We start from the raw sequence: 18,729 nt of genomic DNA, 5'->3' as shown, positions 1-18,729 counted from the left end.
CCATACTTGCTTGGTCAGGGAAGTGTCTGATACAAACCATCTCTTGTGACTAGAGTTCTAAAAAACCTGCTTTGGGAAGAGCTGACCTTAGATTTTGCCTCCCTCTGATATTCTTTGATTCTCAGAGCTTATGAATGAGATTATTTTCATTCTTCCTTGATTTATTAAGTGTCTGATCCTCATTGCTATTATTATTATTATTATTATTATTATTATAGAACTCAAAGAGACTTTAGTGATAATCTTTCATCTGTGGCTTCCTTATTCTGCAGATGGAGAAATTGAGACTCATGTGTTTCTCCCTTCATTATGGAACTAGTCAATTGCTATATGGCTCATCTAGACTAGGTGATGCTGAGGTAACAAATAACCCTTAAATCTCAGAGGGTCTTGTAGTTGCTGTGTGATAGGTCATTCTCTTTCTGAGATACAGGCTATTTGCATGACCACTACACAGATTCTCAAATCATCATCGTTACAGAGGGAAAGGAAGCAATTAACTTATCTGGCCCAGGAATAAGTTGTGTATTAGATCCAAGGTAGTCACACAGCCCACACAAACACAATGAGCTTTAAAGTGCAAAGCTACCATGAGCCAAGAAAGATAAGGATGCTGAAATGTTTGGTAGACAATCTTGATTATCATAGGGGAAAATATGTTGGGAGGGAACTTTCTGACTTACCTCCCTCTACCACTTTTGATCTGCAAATGTGATTTGGTGGTGCACAATGATAAAAAATAGCTATCATTTGCAGAATATACTAATGCTAAGGACTTATTAGGGCTTCCCATATGGTTCAGTGGTAAAGAATCCACCTGCTAATGCAGAAGATGCAGGGTCAATCCCTGGGTTAGGAAGATCTCCTGGAAAAGAAATGGCAACCACTCTAGTAGTCTTGCTTGGGAAATTCCATGGACAGAGGGCCCTGGCGGGCTACAATCCCTGAGGTCACAAAGAGTCAGACACAATGACCAAACAATAACAATAACAAGGACTTAGTAAGAAATTTCCACATTGACTTATGTGGAGACAACTAATTTCAGCCACAATTTTACAATGAGGAATGTGAAACACAAGTTGTTTTAATAAGACTTGTCCCCTAACTGTAACATGAAAGGTGCCTCGTATGTTTAAGGCTCTGGGTATAATTCTTGCACCAGGTCATAGAGTTGGTAGGCGGTGGAGGTGAGTTTTTAATCCATGCAGTCTGGCTCCAGGGTCCACGCCGCTCTTCAAGCACTCTACTGCTTTCTGACTGGTGGAAGGAAAATAACTCCTTCCTGCAATTCAAAACACTAAGTTCTTAGTTCAGCTCTGAAGCAGCTAAAACTCATTCATTTCTCTTTTGAATCTTCAAAACACATTATGAAGGAGCTTTAGGAATTTTAAAAATAAAACTAACACTTCATCAAGCAGAAGATTCATACTACCTGAGAAATGTCTACAGACCTTATTCTGTGTACAAATGCACTCCCTGATGCACATGTCCCTCTCTAACATTTTGTTTGAAAATGTTCAGTGGCAACCAGAAATATAAGGGTCAGTGAACAAGCAGATCTTCAGTTCTACGCCTACTATTGTCCCAAGTGCCTTTGTGCGTTGTATAGTATTGTAATGCTCTAAGTAAAGGTTCAAACTCATCCTTGTTAAGAACAATTCAAAAGCTTTGGCACATTGATTTATTCATCCATTCAAGAAATTCTTGACACTCTCCTATTAAGTGACAGTAAAAATTCTCAGTGTGGATTATTTAGATAAAAGACACAATTTGTGCCATCAATGATCTCATAGTTTAATGAAGCAAACTAACAAAGCAAGAAATGCAGGATAATGTAATAAGAGTTTACAGAGCACACTACTACTTACGTAGTATCCATTTGACACTGTTTCAATTCTAAAAGCTCTATACTTCTCTATCATGCAACCCAGGCGCTTTATTTAGGCTGAGGTTAGCCTCACCACTGTCTCCAAGATCAGAGCTGTTCTAAGGGGAATCTCATTAACCTGTCACAGGTATTAGTTCCAAAGTTCAGGAATAAACTCAAAGTCCTACTTCATTCTCTTGCTCTAGAGGTTGATTTAGGAATTAACATATGATAGAATTTGTGCAAAAGGGACAACACAGAATTTTTCAGTTGCTTCCAAGAAATAACTTTCTTTTCAAGACAGCTGATAGAAGAAATGCCTACTTTTCTACAGATTTAGGAAGAAAATGAATTTAAATGGCAAATTGAATTAAGGTAAGGAAATAAAGCCTTTTTTTTTTTTTTTAGGTATAGGAAAGAAAAGGAAAACAACTACAGATAGCTCAAACAAAAGGGATTTACTGCAGGGAATTAATTACACAGATGTTGGAAAGTCTGAGTGAAAGAAAATGAAGTAAACCAAAGATTAGCAACTTTGTTATATTAGTAATTCAGTTGTGTCCAACTCTTTGCCCCCCCCCCCCCCCCCCCGCCGCCCCGCCATGGATTGTAACCCACTTGGCTCCTTTGTCCATGGAATTCTCCCGCCTGAATACTGAAGTGGGTTGCTATTTCCTTCTGTAGAAGAAGAAGGTATTCAACCCAGGTATTGAATCCAGGTCTCCCATACAGCAAGCAGATTCTTCACCATCTGAGCCACCAGGGAAGCCCTTAGCAAATTTAGAAAGAATTTACTACTGCAAGGGTAGGGACCACAAAGGAGGAGGTTGTTTAATCAAGACTAACAAAAATGATGGTTGTGCAATGCTTCTCCTTTCAAGATGCAGCTACTTTTTTCATAATGAAAGATAATCTCTTTTCCCTGCAAAAATGGAAAACACAAAATCCTATCACTTACCTATGAGTTTTTATTCAAAGTCACAAGTCCACTTGGATATTCTGTTTCCTAAAGATTAAATTGTAACTTTAGATACTATCATTACTCCATATATTAAAAAAAGATAAAGAAATTAGTTTAACACTCTAAAGTATACAAATATATGGTATGCTGCCGAGCTCACATATGAATGACTTTCTTTATCTACTACCTATTCCATGTTTCCTTTGCCTGCAGCAAGGATCTGAGCTAATAGGGTCCTTTACCTGATGAAGGTGAGTCACATTTCATTTCTGAGGATGTGAGTTTTGGACAGAGCTGTCTCTTCAGATTGTACTGACTTCCATTAATGTTTCTACTGAGCATTAAAGTACTAAGATCTACCCCAAGAAACCTCTTTTGTTTCAGATATAATATACCTGTCTCCTCTATAGAGGAACAGCCTACCTTCTTCTTGGTAATGACTCTACAAATTACAGTATCCCAGTATTTGTTGTTTCAGTGGAATAAGAAGCCCAAAATAATGAGGTGGCAGACTTAACTTTCATTTCATTGAAAGAATTATGTCTCCTGATTAAGACAATTTTCATTATGCAAATAAGACCTTTCGACCAACAGAATTAAAAAAAATTAGTGAAGTCCACTTCTTTTCTTAATAAATGGACTAAGGGTAAAACGATTTCATATGTCGTGTCTTGCAGAAGTTGATACTATGTGATGTAAGAAAATAACCCAAATATTAAATTATTGTCTCATAGCTGGCACTTCATCTAATCATCCAGGAAGACATTCTATGTTTCTGTTAGGGGAGCTACTTCTAAGCCAAGAGGTATATGGTAAGATCAGTGAATTGTATGATGCCATAGTTATCCTCCTTTTGTTTTGTAAGTGAGTTCCTAAATCAGAAGCAATATTGTGTGGAGTATATTGATGATGAACAAGTCACTCCAAAAGTCTTCTGATATTAGTGCTGAAAGGCATTGGAAGCAGGAAAGCAGATCCAACATCCAGAATAAGTTTCAGTTCCACTGAGGACAAAGTCATTTACCATTTCTAGCTGGAAGAAATCCAAAGCAATCAAATTGATACCTTGTAGTTGGCTGGTCTCCCCAGGAAATGGTGCCATATCAAGGTCTAAATTTGACCCTGTGGCTCTTGCACACTCAGCAAAGATATAGTCAAATATCTTTGTAAAGGAGGACCGTACGGTTGAGCCCGTGAAGAACCTCTGTGCTGCCTTGCAAACAAGCCCATTGATTAAGAATTGATGTCTGAGTGACATCCACAGACCAGGCCATCATGCACACTTTTCTCTAGGAGTTAAGCACTGTTACTTAGCTTCTGCCATTCAGGGATCCCATGTTTCCACTGAAGTCCAAGAATCTGTTTCAGAGTTGGCCTCTTGCAATACCATCCCCGGAGAAAAAAAGACAGCCACCATAAAACTCATTTTCTTTAATTTTATTTTGGATAAGTCAAAAATGTGTAAAAGAGGAAAAGTATAATAAATCCACTATTATCTCTCACTCAGCTTCAGTAATTTAAGTTCATAGTCATCAATCTTGTTCCACCTTACTGATAACCACCCTGTGTATCAGAGAGTTTTTGTGGAGTCTTTACTTCTCTCACTGATACATTTCTTGACATCTTGAATGGAGTATTCTCTAAACTCGTACAGAAATATACAAGGAGATGGCCAACTTGCAAATAATAGATGCACTCTGTTATTTCTACTTCCTTAAACCTTGTAATATTTCTTCATTATGTCAGGGACCTTGTAGACTCTGAATATCATTGACTATAGGTCACATTAGAGTCTGATGTATTCAGAGCTGAACTACTTAAGATAGCATATTAGATAGAGCATCTCTGTAAAGCACTGTTTGTTCCAAAATACTTAGAATCACTTCCCACACATATTCCCCAACTTTAAGTTATTATGAGTAAATAATAATACTTCTACTATTACAATTCCTTTTTCTATATGTCATATCTCCCTAGATAAGATTTGCTTTTGCCTCCTGCCTGCCTGCTAAGTCACTTCAGTCATGTCTGACTCATTGTGACACTATGGACTGTAGCCTTTCAGACTCCTCTGTCCATGGGATTCTCCAGGCAAAAATACTGAAGTGGGTTGTCACACCTTTCTCCAGGGGATCTTCCCAACTCAGGGATCGAACTCAAACTTGCATCTCTTACATCACCTGCATTGGCAGGCATGTTCTTTTCCACTAGTACCACCTGGAAAGACCTGCTTTTGTTTCCTATGATGCCAGAAGCTGACTCAAGTTATAGGTTTGAAGGCAATGAGGCTTGGTGCAGATCAGTATCAATAGGCATCCATTTGCAAAGCAACTTCCTTATAGGAGTTTATTACAGGGTCTAAAAGACTAATAGCTTTTGATATGGGAGATTATGTCTACTATCAATGGAAGCTCAATGAAATTTCAAGTAGATTTGCAGATTCAAGGTCCTCATATTCATGCATATCTAATCAGATGTTCCTAGGTCAAGTCCCAGATTTCCTTTCTTTCCCAATAAATGCTCTAAATTTCATATAAGATTCTTTGTGAGCGAATGAATTCAACTTACATTATAGTTCTAGAATTTTCACTTCTAAATATGGGATAAGATTCAGGATCTCCTTTATAGCTACAAAAAATGAGACATTATTTTAAGAGCACAATAAAACCTCCGTGAGTCTATGACTTGCCTTGAACTAAGAGATTAAAGTCCTGGGCTTGTCAGTTTTTCTCTATAAGCAAACAAGTGCAGTCTCAAAAAGCCTTGCCCCACAGCCTTTGTCATCATGACCACCATAGTGGTCAAATGCATTAATCACTTGGTTTTCCAGAGCTTTGCCTTCAGCAGGCCCATCATCTAAAGCAAGAACAGATAAGAATTTGGTTAATGAGATGCCTCTGAGTGTTATTGGTGGTTGTTGTTGTTGTTTAGTCACTAAGTCATGTCCAACTCTTCTGTGACACTATGGAGTGCTGCCCACCAGGTTTGCCTGTCTATGGAATTTCCCAGGCAAGAATACTGGAGTAGCTGTCATTTGCTTCTCTAGGGGATCTTCTTAACTCAGGGATTGAACCTGCATCTCCTGCTTGAAAGGTAGACTTTACCACTACTTGGCAGGTGGACTTTCTGCCTGAGTCACCTGCAAAGCCCATGTTATGGACTGTGTATCTGTGTTAAGTCACTTCAGTTCAGTTCAGTCGCTCAGTCGTGTCCCACGCTTTGTGACCCTATGAATCACACAGCATGCCAGGCCTCTCTGTCCATCACCAACTCCTGGAGTTCACTCAGATTCATGTCCATTGAGTCAGTGATGCCATCCAGCCATCTCCTCTGTCGTCCCCTTCTCCTCCTGCCCCCAGTCCTTCCCAGCATCAAAGTCTTTTCCAGTGAGTCAACTCTTCGCAAGAGGTGGCCAAAGCGCTGGAGTTTCAGCTTTAGCATCATTCCTTCCAAAGAAATCCCAGGGCTGATCTCCTTCAGAATGGACTGGTTGGATCTCCTTGCAGTCTAAGGGACTCTCAAGAGTCTTCTCCAACACCACAGTTCAAAACCATCAATTCTTCGGCGCTCAGCTTTCTTCACAGTCCAACTTTCACATCCATACATGACTACTGGAAAAACCATAGCCTTGACTATACGGACATTAGTTGGCAAAGTAATGTCTCTGCTTTTGAAAATGCTACCTAGGTTGGTCATAACTTTTCTTCCAAGGAGTAAGCGTCTTTTAATTTAGTGGCTGCAATCACCATCTGCAGTGATTTTGGAGCCCCCAAAAATAAAGCATGACACTGTTTCCACTGTTTTGCCATCTATTTCCCATGAAGTGATGGGACCAGATGCCATGATCTTCGTTTTCTGAATGTTGAGCTTTAAGCCACTTCAGTCATGTCCAACTCTTTGCAATTGTATGGACTATAGCCCATTGGAAAAGGTCAGTTTTCATTCCAATCCCAAAGAAAGGCAATGCCAAAGAATGCTCAAACTACTGCACAATTGCACTCATCTTACATGCTAGTAAAGTAATGCTCAAAATTCTCCAAGCCAGGCTTCAGCAATATGTGAACCGTGAACTTCCAGATGTTCAAGCTGGTTTTAGAAAAGGCAGAGGAACCAGAAATCAAGTTGCCAACATCCACTGGATCATGGAAAAAGCAAGAGAGTTCCAGAAAAAAACATCTATTTCTGCTTTATTGACTATGCCAAAGCCTTTGACTGTGTGGATCACAGGAAACTGTGGAAAATTCTGAGAGAGATAGGAATACTAGACCACCTGACTTGCCTCTTGAGAAATCTGTATGCAGGTGAGGAAGCAACAGTTAGAACTGGACATGGAACAACAGACTGGTTCCAAATAGGAAAAGGAATACGTCAAGGCTGTATATTGTCACCCTGCTTACTTAACTTCCAGGCAGAGTACTAGAATGCTGGACTGGAAGAAACACAAGCTGGAATCAAGATTGCCGGGAGAAATATCAATAACTTCAGATATGCAGATGACACCACCCTTATGGCAGAAAGTGAAAAGGAACTAAAAAGCCTCTTGATGAAAGTGAAAGAGGAGAGTGAAACAGTTGGCTTAAAGCTCAACATTCAGAAAACGAAGATCATGGCATCTAGTCCCATCACTTCATGGGAAATAGATGGCAAAACAGTGGAAACAGTGTCAGACTTTATTTTTGGGGGCTCCAAAATCACTGCAGATGGTGACTACAGCCATGAAATTAAAACACGCCTACTCCTTGGAAGAAAAGTTATGACCAACCTAGGTAGCATTTTCAAAAGCAGAGACATTACTTTGTCAACTAAGGTCCGTCTAGTCAAGGCTATGGTTTTTCCAGTAGTCATGTATGGATGTGAAAGTTGGACTGTGAAGAAGGCTGAGTGCCGAAGAATTGATGGTTTTGAACTGTGGTGTTGGAGAAGACTCTTGAGAGTCCCTTAGACTGCAAGGAGATCCAACCAGTCCATTCTGAAGGAGATCAGCCCTGGGATTTCTTTGGAAGTACTCTAAAGCTGATGGTAAAGCTGAAACTCCAGTACTTTGCCCACTTCATGATAAGAGTTGACTCATTGGAAAAGACTTTGATGCTGGGAGGGATTGAGGGCAGGAGGAGAAGGGGACAACAGAGGATGAGATGGCTGGATGGCATCACTGACTCGATGGCCATGAATTTGAGTGAACTCCAGGAGTTGGTGATGGACAGGGAGGCCTGGCATGCTGCGATTCATGGGGTCGCAAAGAGTCAGACACGACTGAGCGACTGAACTGAACTGGACTTAACTGATAGCCCGCCAGGCTCCTCTGTCCATGGGATTCTTCAGGCAAGAATGCTGGAGTAATTTGCCATGCCCTCCTCCAGGGCATCTTCCTGGCCCAGGAATTGAACCTGCATCTTTTACATCTCCTGCCCAATTTTCCACTGGTGATAAGGTCAACAGTATATTCCAGATAGTTAAGGTACCCAACCCAAGAATCTCACTTTGAAAGTCTCTTTTTTGGTACTTGGGGAAAAAAAAAAAAAAACAGCACTCTAATCATTTCACACAACAGAATTTAATTCAGGGATCTGATTCAAGCATATCATTACATATTTATTAGAAATTCTGAAGACATTTTTTAAAACGATGGTACCCTAGAGGTTGCTGCTGCTGCTGCTAAGCTGCTTCAGTTATGTCCAACTCTGTGTGACCCCATAGACAGCAGCCCACCAAGTTCCCCCGTCCCTGGGATTCTCCAGGCAAGAACACTGGAGTGGGGTGCCATTTCCTTTTCCAACGCAGTAGCAGCTAAAAGCAGCTACTTCATCTAGTTCTTGGAGAACAAAAAGTATAAGATGGTGTAATGAGATTCCTAAAAGACACTCAGTGCTTCGCTGGTAGGGTGATATCTAGATAGCACAAGGATGGAAGAGGTGCCGTGGAAGCTGAGACCACATTCCTGGATGGAAGAATGTAGTTTCTCAAATACACTTCAAGAGGAAAAGTGAGAGAAAATCACAATAGCTTCTCTATTCCTCCAAATATGTGATGTCCCAATAGTGCCTTCCATTAGAAGAATCTAACTAATGGTTAGCTAGGAAAGAAGGCTAAGGAATGTAATTGTAGACCCCATCCCCAGCATTTCAGAGAAAATAAGTGGGTTGAAGTTCTGCAGGTCAATAGACATTGCAACCATTATGACGTAGAATAGTGTTGCAGATATTTTTGTGCCTAAGTTATCTTCTTTGGGGTAAGAAAGATCGGTTTGTCCCTCTAGGTGAATATAAAAATCAAAACCAAGATTGTTAAGAGGAAAAGCTGTTTATATTCCATAGAAACTGTGCCAAATTATAGAATAATATTGATGCTCTAGAAATGGAGACAGAGGAAAAGCACATAACAAATACATAGTATAATTTCAGTGTCAATAAAAGCCATGAAGAAAAGTAAAATGTGGTCAATAGATAGAGAACAGGAAATGGTGTAGGTTTTAAACAGGAGCATTAGGGAAGTTCTGTCTGAGAAGGTGACAGATGAGCACAGATCTGAAAAGTAAGTAAGATGGTTAACTTTATGTGCCAGTATGAAGGGTGCTGTAGGATGAGATTAACATTTAAACTGATGAGCTCTGAGTAAAAAAGTTTGCCTTTCATAATGTGTGGGGGCTTTATCCAATCAAATGAAGGGCTGAAAAGAATAAAAAAAGACCAGCTTCTCAGAGAAAGAAGAAATTCTCCAGCAGACTGTCGACTGCTGGCCTACAGTACAGATTTTGGACTTGCCAGCATTCATAATTGCGTGAGCCAATGCTTTATAATATCTTCTATTGGTTCTGTTTCTTTGGAGACCCTCACTAGTACAATGAATGAAGCTTGCAAGGCTCTATGTAGGATCATTTGGGGCATAAGAAGTAGTAACTGTCAATAAACATTTTTTTAAAAAAAAGAAGCAGCAAATGTTAAAGCTCTAATGTAATAACAAGTGTATCATACTGAAAGAACACTGAAATGGAATAGTATGGTGGAGGGGAGTAAGTCAGAAAAGAGCAAAGGAGATAGGCCCGGAGAGGCTGAGCGCATCTGCGGCTATGGAGAGGACTACGGATTTTTTTTCTTATTTTGATGGGAAGCCACTAAGTGTTTTGGTTAGGGGAGTGACATAACCTGATTTTAATTTTCAGCAGATCACCATGTGACTACTAAATGGAGAACTGACTTAAGGGACCCACTTGTAAATACAGATACAAGGTAGCAGAACATTGTATCAATCTAGTCAAGATATGGTGGCTTTGTGAAGCCCATCTTACCTCTGTTGATATGATTCTTTGTTGTTTAATATAGCTTGGCTTGAGTTTTCTAAGTTGCAGCTAAACCAATCTTGGCTGATGTAAAATTTGGTACCAAGTGTATGGTGCTGAACCAAGGCAGAAGGAGGTCAGTGAAAAAAACCCTTTCCCTCTTGAACTAGAAAGCTGATATATTTGTTATAAAATCACAGAAAAGTTAGCTAAATGATACTTCTCTTACCTTAGGGGAAAAACCATGTTTATATAGTGTGATTGAGAAGGAAAATTCAGGATGTCAAACTATGTTGTATTAGTCTTCTAGTCTCCAGTGAGATCTACAAGATAGACGCTGGTTAACTTCTGAAAATGAACTTTTTGAAAACAGAGAAGAAACGGAAGAAAATACCTTTCTTTTGTATCCAAACAGACTGAAAGCCAAACTATTTCAAATCCATTTAATAGGGAGTTTGATAAGGTTGGGAATGTCAAATCTCTACCGCCAAAGTAAGGTTTTTGCTAACAGAACATATGGTGGGAGACCTAGAAGGTGACAGGATTAGAATAAGATGAGCCTAACTCCTCAGACCTCTTGCAAGCAAATTCTGCTAAGTATTTTCAGTTGATGGAGTAGTTAATCATGTCATTGTGAAAGTACAGGGGGGAATTTAATCTGGGATAATTATGAAAGTTTTGATGCCCTTTCACCTAAGGTTTATTTTTTAAGTTCCTCTGAGACAGAGGCCAAGATGAAAGTGCCATTCAATTTCCAAGGTAATGAGCATTACTCAGAATCTTGTTGCTAGGATAATGAAATAATCAGAATCAAACGTTGACCAGGTAAACTACTGTGTGTGGTTACCATTCTTGAAACTTTTGAGAACAAAAAATCAGAAACAAGTAACTTTTGAAGTGAGCTGTACTGCCAAAGAAATTCTAAATTGTGCTTTAAAAGAGTCTTTGATTTCTCAAACCCAGCAAAAAATTCAGAACCTCAAACTTCAGTCGCATCCACCTCTTTGTGACCCTGTGGGCTATACAGTCCATTGAATTCTCCAGGATAGAAGACTGGAGTGGGTAGCCTTTTCCTTCTCCAGGGGATCTTCCAAACCCAGGGATTGGACCCAGGTCTCCCACATTGCAGGCAGTTTCTTTACTAGCTGAGCCACAAGGAAAGGCAAGGAATACTGGAGTGGGTAGCTTCTCCCTTCTCCAGGGACCTTCCCAACAAACAGATTCATAGGCACTGAGAACAGACTTGTAGATGCCAAGGGAGGGGTGGTAAGGGAGGACTATATCGGGAGTTTGGGATCAATATATGCAAACTCTTATATATAGAATGGATTAAACAACAAGGTCCTACGGTATAGCACAGGGAACTACAGTCAATATCCCATGATAAACCATAATGGAAAAAAAAGGGAAAGAATATATATATGTATGTATATACATATACATACATATATATATGTATGGCATATATATACATATATATTCTTTCCCTTTTTTTTCATTATGGTTTATTATGGGATATATGTATATACATATGTATACATATATATGTATGTATATGAAAGAATATAAGTCACTTCTGTAGTGTCCAACTCTGTGTGACCCCATAGAGGGCAGCCCACTAGGCTCCCCCATCCCTGGGATTCTCCAGGCAAGAACACTGGAGTGGGTTGCCATTTCCTTCTCCAATGCAGGAAAGTAAAAGTGAAAGTGAAGTTGCTCAGTCATGCCCGACCCTCACCGACCCCATGGACTGCAGCCTTCCAGGCTCCTCTGTTCATGGGATTTTCCAGGCAAGAGTACTGGAGTGGGGTGCCATTGCCTTCTCCGATATACATATGTATACGTATATATATGTATGTATGTGTATACATATGTATGCATATATATATGTACTCATATATATGTATGCGTGTATATATATGTATGTATATATATCTATATGTATGTATATATTCTTTTCTATTTTTTCCATTATGGTTTATTATGGGATAGTGAATATAGTTCCCTGTGCTATACTGTAGGACCTTGTTGTTTAATCCATTCTATAAATAACAGTTTGCATCCTATATTAGTTTTCATTCTATATGTAATAGTTGATCCCAAACTCCCAATATAGTCCTCCCTTACCACCCTTCCCTTGGCATCTACAAGTTTGTTCTCAGTGCCTGTGAATCTGTTTGTTCATTTGTATCATATTTCAGATTCCACAAGTAAGTGATAATATATAGTGTTTGTCTTTCTGACTTTACTTGGTATGATAATTTCTAGGTCTATCTGTGTTGTTGCAAATGGCATGGTTTTATTCTTTTTTATGGCTGAGTAATATTCTTTTTTTAAATTTTTATCCATTCATTGTTCATGTTTTTTTAAATAATGGATCCAGTTCCCTTAGTAGCACAGTATGTTGGGGGGTGAATACTATCGGCAAACTATGAAGAGCTACGTCTAGACCTGAGGGAAGAAAAGGACAAGGCTTCAAGTTGTCTTCTTGGGCATGGACACTCTTGCAAGTGTGTGTGTGTATATGTATATATATGTATATATATATATATTTATATACACATAGGAGGAAGGGGTATGTATGAATGTTTAGTGGTTAAAACACTGGATTGTGTTTAATATTTCTGGGTGCTTACTATTTGTCAGTCTCGCCTTCTCACAGCATTGACTATTTTCATTTAAAAACGATTGTCCATCCCTACCCATATAATACGTGTGACCTCCATCCCAAACTCCAGGTTGCTATTTGCTGTTTATGGATTTGCAAGGAGTTGAACACAATTTAGGAACTGAAAACGACAACATTCCACATAGTCATCACCAAAAGAGTAATTTATACTACTCTCTTTCCACAGAGACTGATTTACTTACTTAGATGTAAGTAAATTGTAAATTTAGATACTATCATTACTCCATATATTAAAAAAAAGAAAGAAATCAGTTAACACTTTAAAGTATACAGATATATGGCATGCTCCAGAACTCACACATGAATAACTTTCTTTATCTACTACCTATTCCATGTTTCCTTTGCCTGCAGCAAGGATCTCAGCTAATAGGGTCCTTTACCTGATGAAGGTGAGTCACATTTCATTTCTGAGGATGTGAGTTTTGGACAGAGCTGTCTCTTCAGATTGTACTACTTCATTCCTCTAGTCACATTTTTCTTTTTTAAAGAAGTGGTCCTGTATCTCAATTCAGGGTATGAGAATAAGTAAATGTTTGCTGGATGTTTGGATGAAACTTTTTCTAACTTTTAATTACTAGTTGTCTTTTTATGGATATCATGGTAGATGAGGGTGAAACCAGGGACAGCCACAGTTATTTTTCCACTAAATACATTTACATCCTTAGGATAAAGTCAAAGAAAAAGGTAATACAGTTTAAGGGTTTAAAGAACAGAAACAATAAAAAACTAGGACATCTGGAAGAACTTGCCCCCCCCCCCCGAGGTTTTGTTTTCATGTATGTGTCCTTATTGCTTCAGTGGTGTTCGACTCTGTGATGCTATGGACTGAAGACCACCAGGCTCTTCTGTCCATGGGATTCTCCAGACAAGAATATTGGAGTGGGTTGTTTTGCCCTCCTCCAGGGGATCTTCCCAACCCAGGGACTGAACTCATGTCTGCCTTCATCTCCTGCCTTGTAAGTGGATTCTTTACCCACTGAGGCACCTGGGAAGCCCAAAGTTTTGTATAACTCAATACAAGATGTTATGAAGGTTTGGAATGGGTTTTCTGTTATTCTGAATTCTGATATTGATATACAAGGTTAAGAACTGGATTGCATGCAAATGCAAATTATTGCAGAGTTCAATTCCTAGAAGAGATGAAACTGAAAGGAAAGTGGTACTTTGCCAAAGACGAGAGAGAGACTATAGGCAGATTAAGAGCATTTGGAATACCATAATACCCTTATTTAGGGTAAGGTCTTCTAGTGAGACATAGCCTGAGTGAGTTTACAAGACCCTGTGGACTTTAAATTCAAGCAAAGTTTGGTTGGCTTCATCTGATGTAACATAATTCTGTACAGAGCAAAGAACTGGAGGGACAGAGAACTAAAAACCATTTGGTAACTCTGGATAATAAGTGTCATAGAAGATGGCATCAGCAAAAACAAATGCTAAGAAAGGTGGGTTGGCATAGGTGTGGCAATTAACAGAGCCAATGATAAGCCCAGAGCTGAAGACACAACATCAGAAGCCTAGGGGTAAGTGAATCAATAAAGCCAGAAATGTGTAAAATGATAAATAGCAGCTAGCAACTGACACTCCGTCATGGTGTTGGGGAAACAAAGAGATGTTGAGGGCTGTGCTGAAAGGCAGAACACATGTTCGTTTAAAGAAACTGCTGCTCCTCAGCTCTGGCAGGCTCCTTCCATGCAGTACTGTGGCTGAAATTGCCAGAGCTTTCGATTTGTGATAACTCTGGGACTCCACAGTTTTATGACAAATCTGCCTATTATAAATTTTTACAGCTAATTCAAATTTAAACACTGTGTAGGCCCACACTAGGCAGGCCAAAACAAAACAGAGCCACCCCCTAAATCCAGAATATCTGTAGGCTGGAGTGGAACTGAAAATGATTTTTAGAAAAAATTTTCAGGAACTAATATTGCTCATGGTAAAGAGCATTTCCTGAAGTTTAGCAATTCCTACAGCTGCACATATTTCTTCTGTTACTGTTAAATTCCAGAATATTTGTTTAATAATTTTCTTTTAAAATATCATATAGAATATGAATTATTTCAACCAAAGTCAGGAGAAAATACTTTACCAATAAATGAAAAATTAGTCAAAGAATTTTAGTCAAACCCTAAAAGTTTCTTTCCTGTAATAGATTTTACACTTTCTAGATTTTTATCTTTCCAACTTTTAAGAAAACAATTAAAAGCACCTATACACTGAAGATCCACTATTTAACATATGGGCTATATTTCTTAGAGCATGTGCTATATTTTCATGATTTTTTACTACTTTATTAGAACAAAAAGAAAATTTTCTACATTAAGAAATATTATTATTTTGAATATAAAAACAATTCTAAAACCTGTAAATGTGGAGAGCAAGTGCTAAATTTGGTTGTTTTTGGCATCTTTCGCCTTTGGTTAACAGAAAGTAGGGTTTTCCTGGTAGCTCAGCTGGTGAAAAATTCTGCCTGTAATGCAGAAGACCCCAGTTCAATTCTGAGTCAGGAAGATCCTCTGGAGAAGGTATAGGCTACCCACTCCAGTATTCTTGGGCTTCCCTGGTGGCTCAGATGGTAAAGAATTTGCCTGCAATGCAGGAGACCTGGTTAGATCCCTGGTTTGGGGAGATCCCCTGGAGGAGGGCAGGGCAACCCACTCCAGTATTCTTGCCTGGAGAATCCTCACAGACAGAGGAGCCTGGTGGGCCATAGTCCATGGGCTCGCAAAGAGTCGAACACAACTGAGCAACTAAGCACAGCACACAGCACAACAGAAAGTACTTTTCAGAAGATTATTTGTTCAGATTGCTTTTTTCCAGCTTAAAGTATACAGTTGAATAGTATTTAATATATTTACCATTTTGCAATTTTAGCACATTTTATCTCCCCCAAAACCCATCAGCATCATTCCTCATTCTGCTCTCCCCTGAACCCAGACCTGCTGCTGCTGCTGCTAAGTCGCTTCAGTCGTGTCCGACTCTGTGCGACCCCAGAGATGGCAGCCCACCAGGTTCCCCTGTCCCTGGGATTCTCCAGGTAAGAACACTGGAGTGGGTTGCCATTTCCTTCTCCAATGCGTGAAAGTGAAAGTGAAGTCGCTCAGTCGTGTTTGACCCTCAGCGACCCCATGGACTGCAGCCTTCCAGGCCCTTCTGTCCATGGGATTTTCCAGGCAAGAGTACTGGAGTGGGGTGCCATTGCCTTCTCCAACCACAGACCTCAGACCTAGGCACCCTCTAATCTATTTGTTTCTATCTCCATATTTTTGCCTAATCTGGGCATTCTATGTGAATGTAGTATTAAAATATGTGGTCTTTATAAATTTCCTTTTTACACTTAGAATGTTTTCATATTCTATGTTAGCAAGTATCAGTTCTTCATTCTTTTTCATTACTAAATATATTTCCTTTTATGAATATATCATGTTTTGTCTATCCGTTCATCAGCTGATAGACATGGGTTGTTTCACCTTTTAGTCATTATGAATAATGATTTGGTGAGGTGAATACTTGTGTAGTGGTTTTTGTGTAGCTATGTTTAAATTCCTCTTGAGTGTTCACCTAGGGTAGGATTACATGGTCATGTGATGGTCAAGGGTCACATGGTAATGATATGTTTAATAGCTTAAGGAACTGCCAAACTGTTTATGACAGCACCATTTCACATTCCCATCAGCAGTGTATGAGGGTTCCAATTTTCCCACATCTTTGTCAATAAATGTTATTACTTTCTTTTTTATCATCATGTCAATATTCACTATGGTTTTGATATGCGTTCAATGAATAAATGATGGTAAGCATATTTTCATGTGTTCATTGGCAATTTGTAAACCTTTTTTAGAGAAACATCTTTAAATTCTTTGTCTATTTAAAAAATTCCATTATTTCTCTTTTTGTTATTGAGTTGTAATATATTCTTGTTATAAGTCCCTTATCAGATATAAGATTTATACATATAGTCTCCCATTCCAGGAGTTGTTTTTTCAGTTTCTTTCTAATGTAATTTATATTGCCATTCGTTGAATCGTTAAGTCATATCTGACTCTGTGACCCCATGCCAGGCTTCCCCGTCCTCCACTGTCTCCCAGAGTTTGCTCAGATTCATGTCCATTGAGGCACTGATTCTATCCAACCATCTCATACTCTGTATCCCCCTATTCCTCCTGCCCTCAATCTTTCTCAGCATCAGGGTCTTTTCCAATGAGTTGGTTCATTGCATCAGGTGGTCAAAGTATTGGAGCTTCAGCATCAGCATCAGTCCTTCCAATGAATATTTAGGGTTGATTTCTTTCAGGACTGACTGGTTTGATCTCCTTGGGGTCCAAGTGACTCTCAAGAGTCTTCACCAGCACCGCAACTAGAAAACATCAAATCTGGTGTTTAGTGCTCAACCTTCTTTATGGTCCAACTCTCACATTTGTACATGACTACTAGAAAAACCATAGCTTTGACTATATGTAACTTTGTCAGCAAAGTGATACTTCTGCTTTGTAATACACTATCTAGGTTTGTCATAGCTTTTCTTCCAAGGAGCAGCATCTTTTAATTTCATGGCCACAGTCACCATCCTCAGCAACTTTAGAGCCCAAGAAGATAACATCTATCACTGTTTCCACTTTTCCCCCTTCTGTTTGCCATGAAGTGATGGGACTGGATGCCATAATCTTCAGTTCAGTTCAGTCGCTCAGTTGTGTCCGACTCTTTGTGACCCCATGGACTGCAGCGTGCCAGGTCTCCCTGTCCATCACCAACTTCCAAAGCTTGCTCAAACTCACATCTGTCAAGTCGGTGACGCTATCCAACCATCTCATCCTCCATCGTCCCCTTCTCCTCTTGCCTTCAATCTTTCCCAGCATCAGGGTCTTTTCCAAGGTGTCAGTTCTTTGCATCAGGTGGCCAAAGTATTGGAGCTTCAGCTTCAGCATCAGTCCTTCCAATGAACATTCAGGACTGATTTCCTTTAGGATTGACTGATTTGATCTACTTGTAGTCCAAAGGACTCTCAAGAGTCTTCTCCAACACCACAGATCAAAAGCAACAATTCTTTGGTGCTCAGCTTTCTTTATGGTCCAACTCTCACATCCATATGTGACTACTGGAAAAACCATAGCTTTGAGTAGAACTTTGTCAGCAAAGCAATATCTCTGCTTTCTACTATGCTGTCTAGGTTAGTCATAGCTTTTGCTATGCAAGTCTTAAAAGATGATGCTGTGAAAGTGTTGCAGTCAATATGCCAGCAAATTTGGAAAACTCAGCAGTGGCCACAAGACTGGAAAAGGACAGTTTTCATTCCAATCCCAAAGAAAGGCAATGCCAAAGAATCTTCAAACTATTGCACAATTGCCATAATCTTAGTTTTTTGAATATTGAGTTTCAAACAAGCTTTTTCATTCTCCTTTTTCACCCTCATCAAGAGGATTTAGTTCCTCTTTACTTTCTGACATTAGAATGATATCATCCACATATCTGAGGTTGTTGATATTTCTCCCAGCAATCTTGATTCCAGCTTGTACTTCATCTAGACCAGCATTTCCCATGATGTATACTCTGCATATAAATAAAATAAGCAGGGGGACAATAGACAGCCTTGATGTACTCCTTTCTCAATTTTGAACCAGACCATTGTTCTATTTCCAGTTCTAATTGTTGCTTTTGGTCCTATATACAGGTTTCTCAGGAGACTGGTAAGGTGGTCTAGCATTCCCATCTCTTCAAGAATTTTCCACAATTTGTTATGATCCACATAGTTGAAGGCTTTAGCATAGTCAGTAAAGCAGAAGTAGATGTTTTTCTGGCATCCCTTGATTTATCTTATGATTCCAGTGAATGTTGTCAACTTGACCTCTGGTTCCCCTGCCTTTCCTAAATCTAGCTTGTACATTTGGAAGTTCTCGGTTCACATACTGCTGAAGCCTAGCTTGGAGGATTTTGAGCGTTAC

This window comes from Ovis aries, chromosome 3 (genome assembly GCF_016772045.2).
Source record: "Ovis aries strain OAR_USU_Benz2616 breed Rambouillet chromosome 3, ARS-UI_Ramb_v3.0, whole genome shotgun sequence".
In the NCBI taxonomy this organism is placed as follows: Eukaryota; Metazoa; Chordata; class Mammalia; order Artiodactyla; family Bovidae; genus Ovis; species Ovis aries.
The sequence above is the reverse complement of the archived record's forward strand: the minus strand, read 5'-3'. Positions refer to the sequence as shown.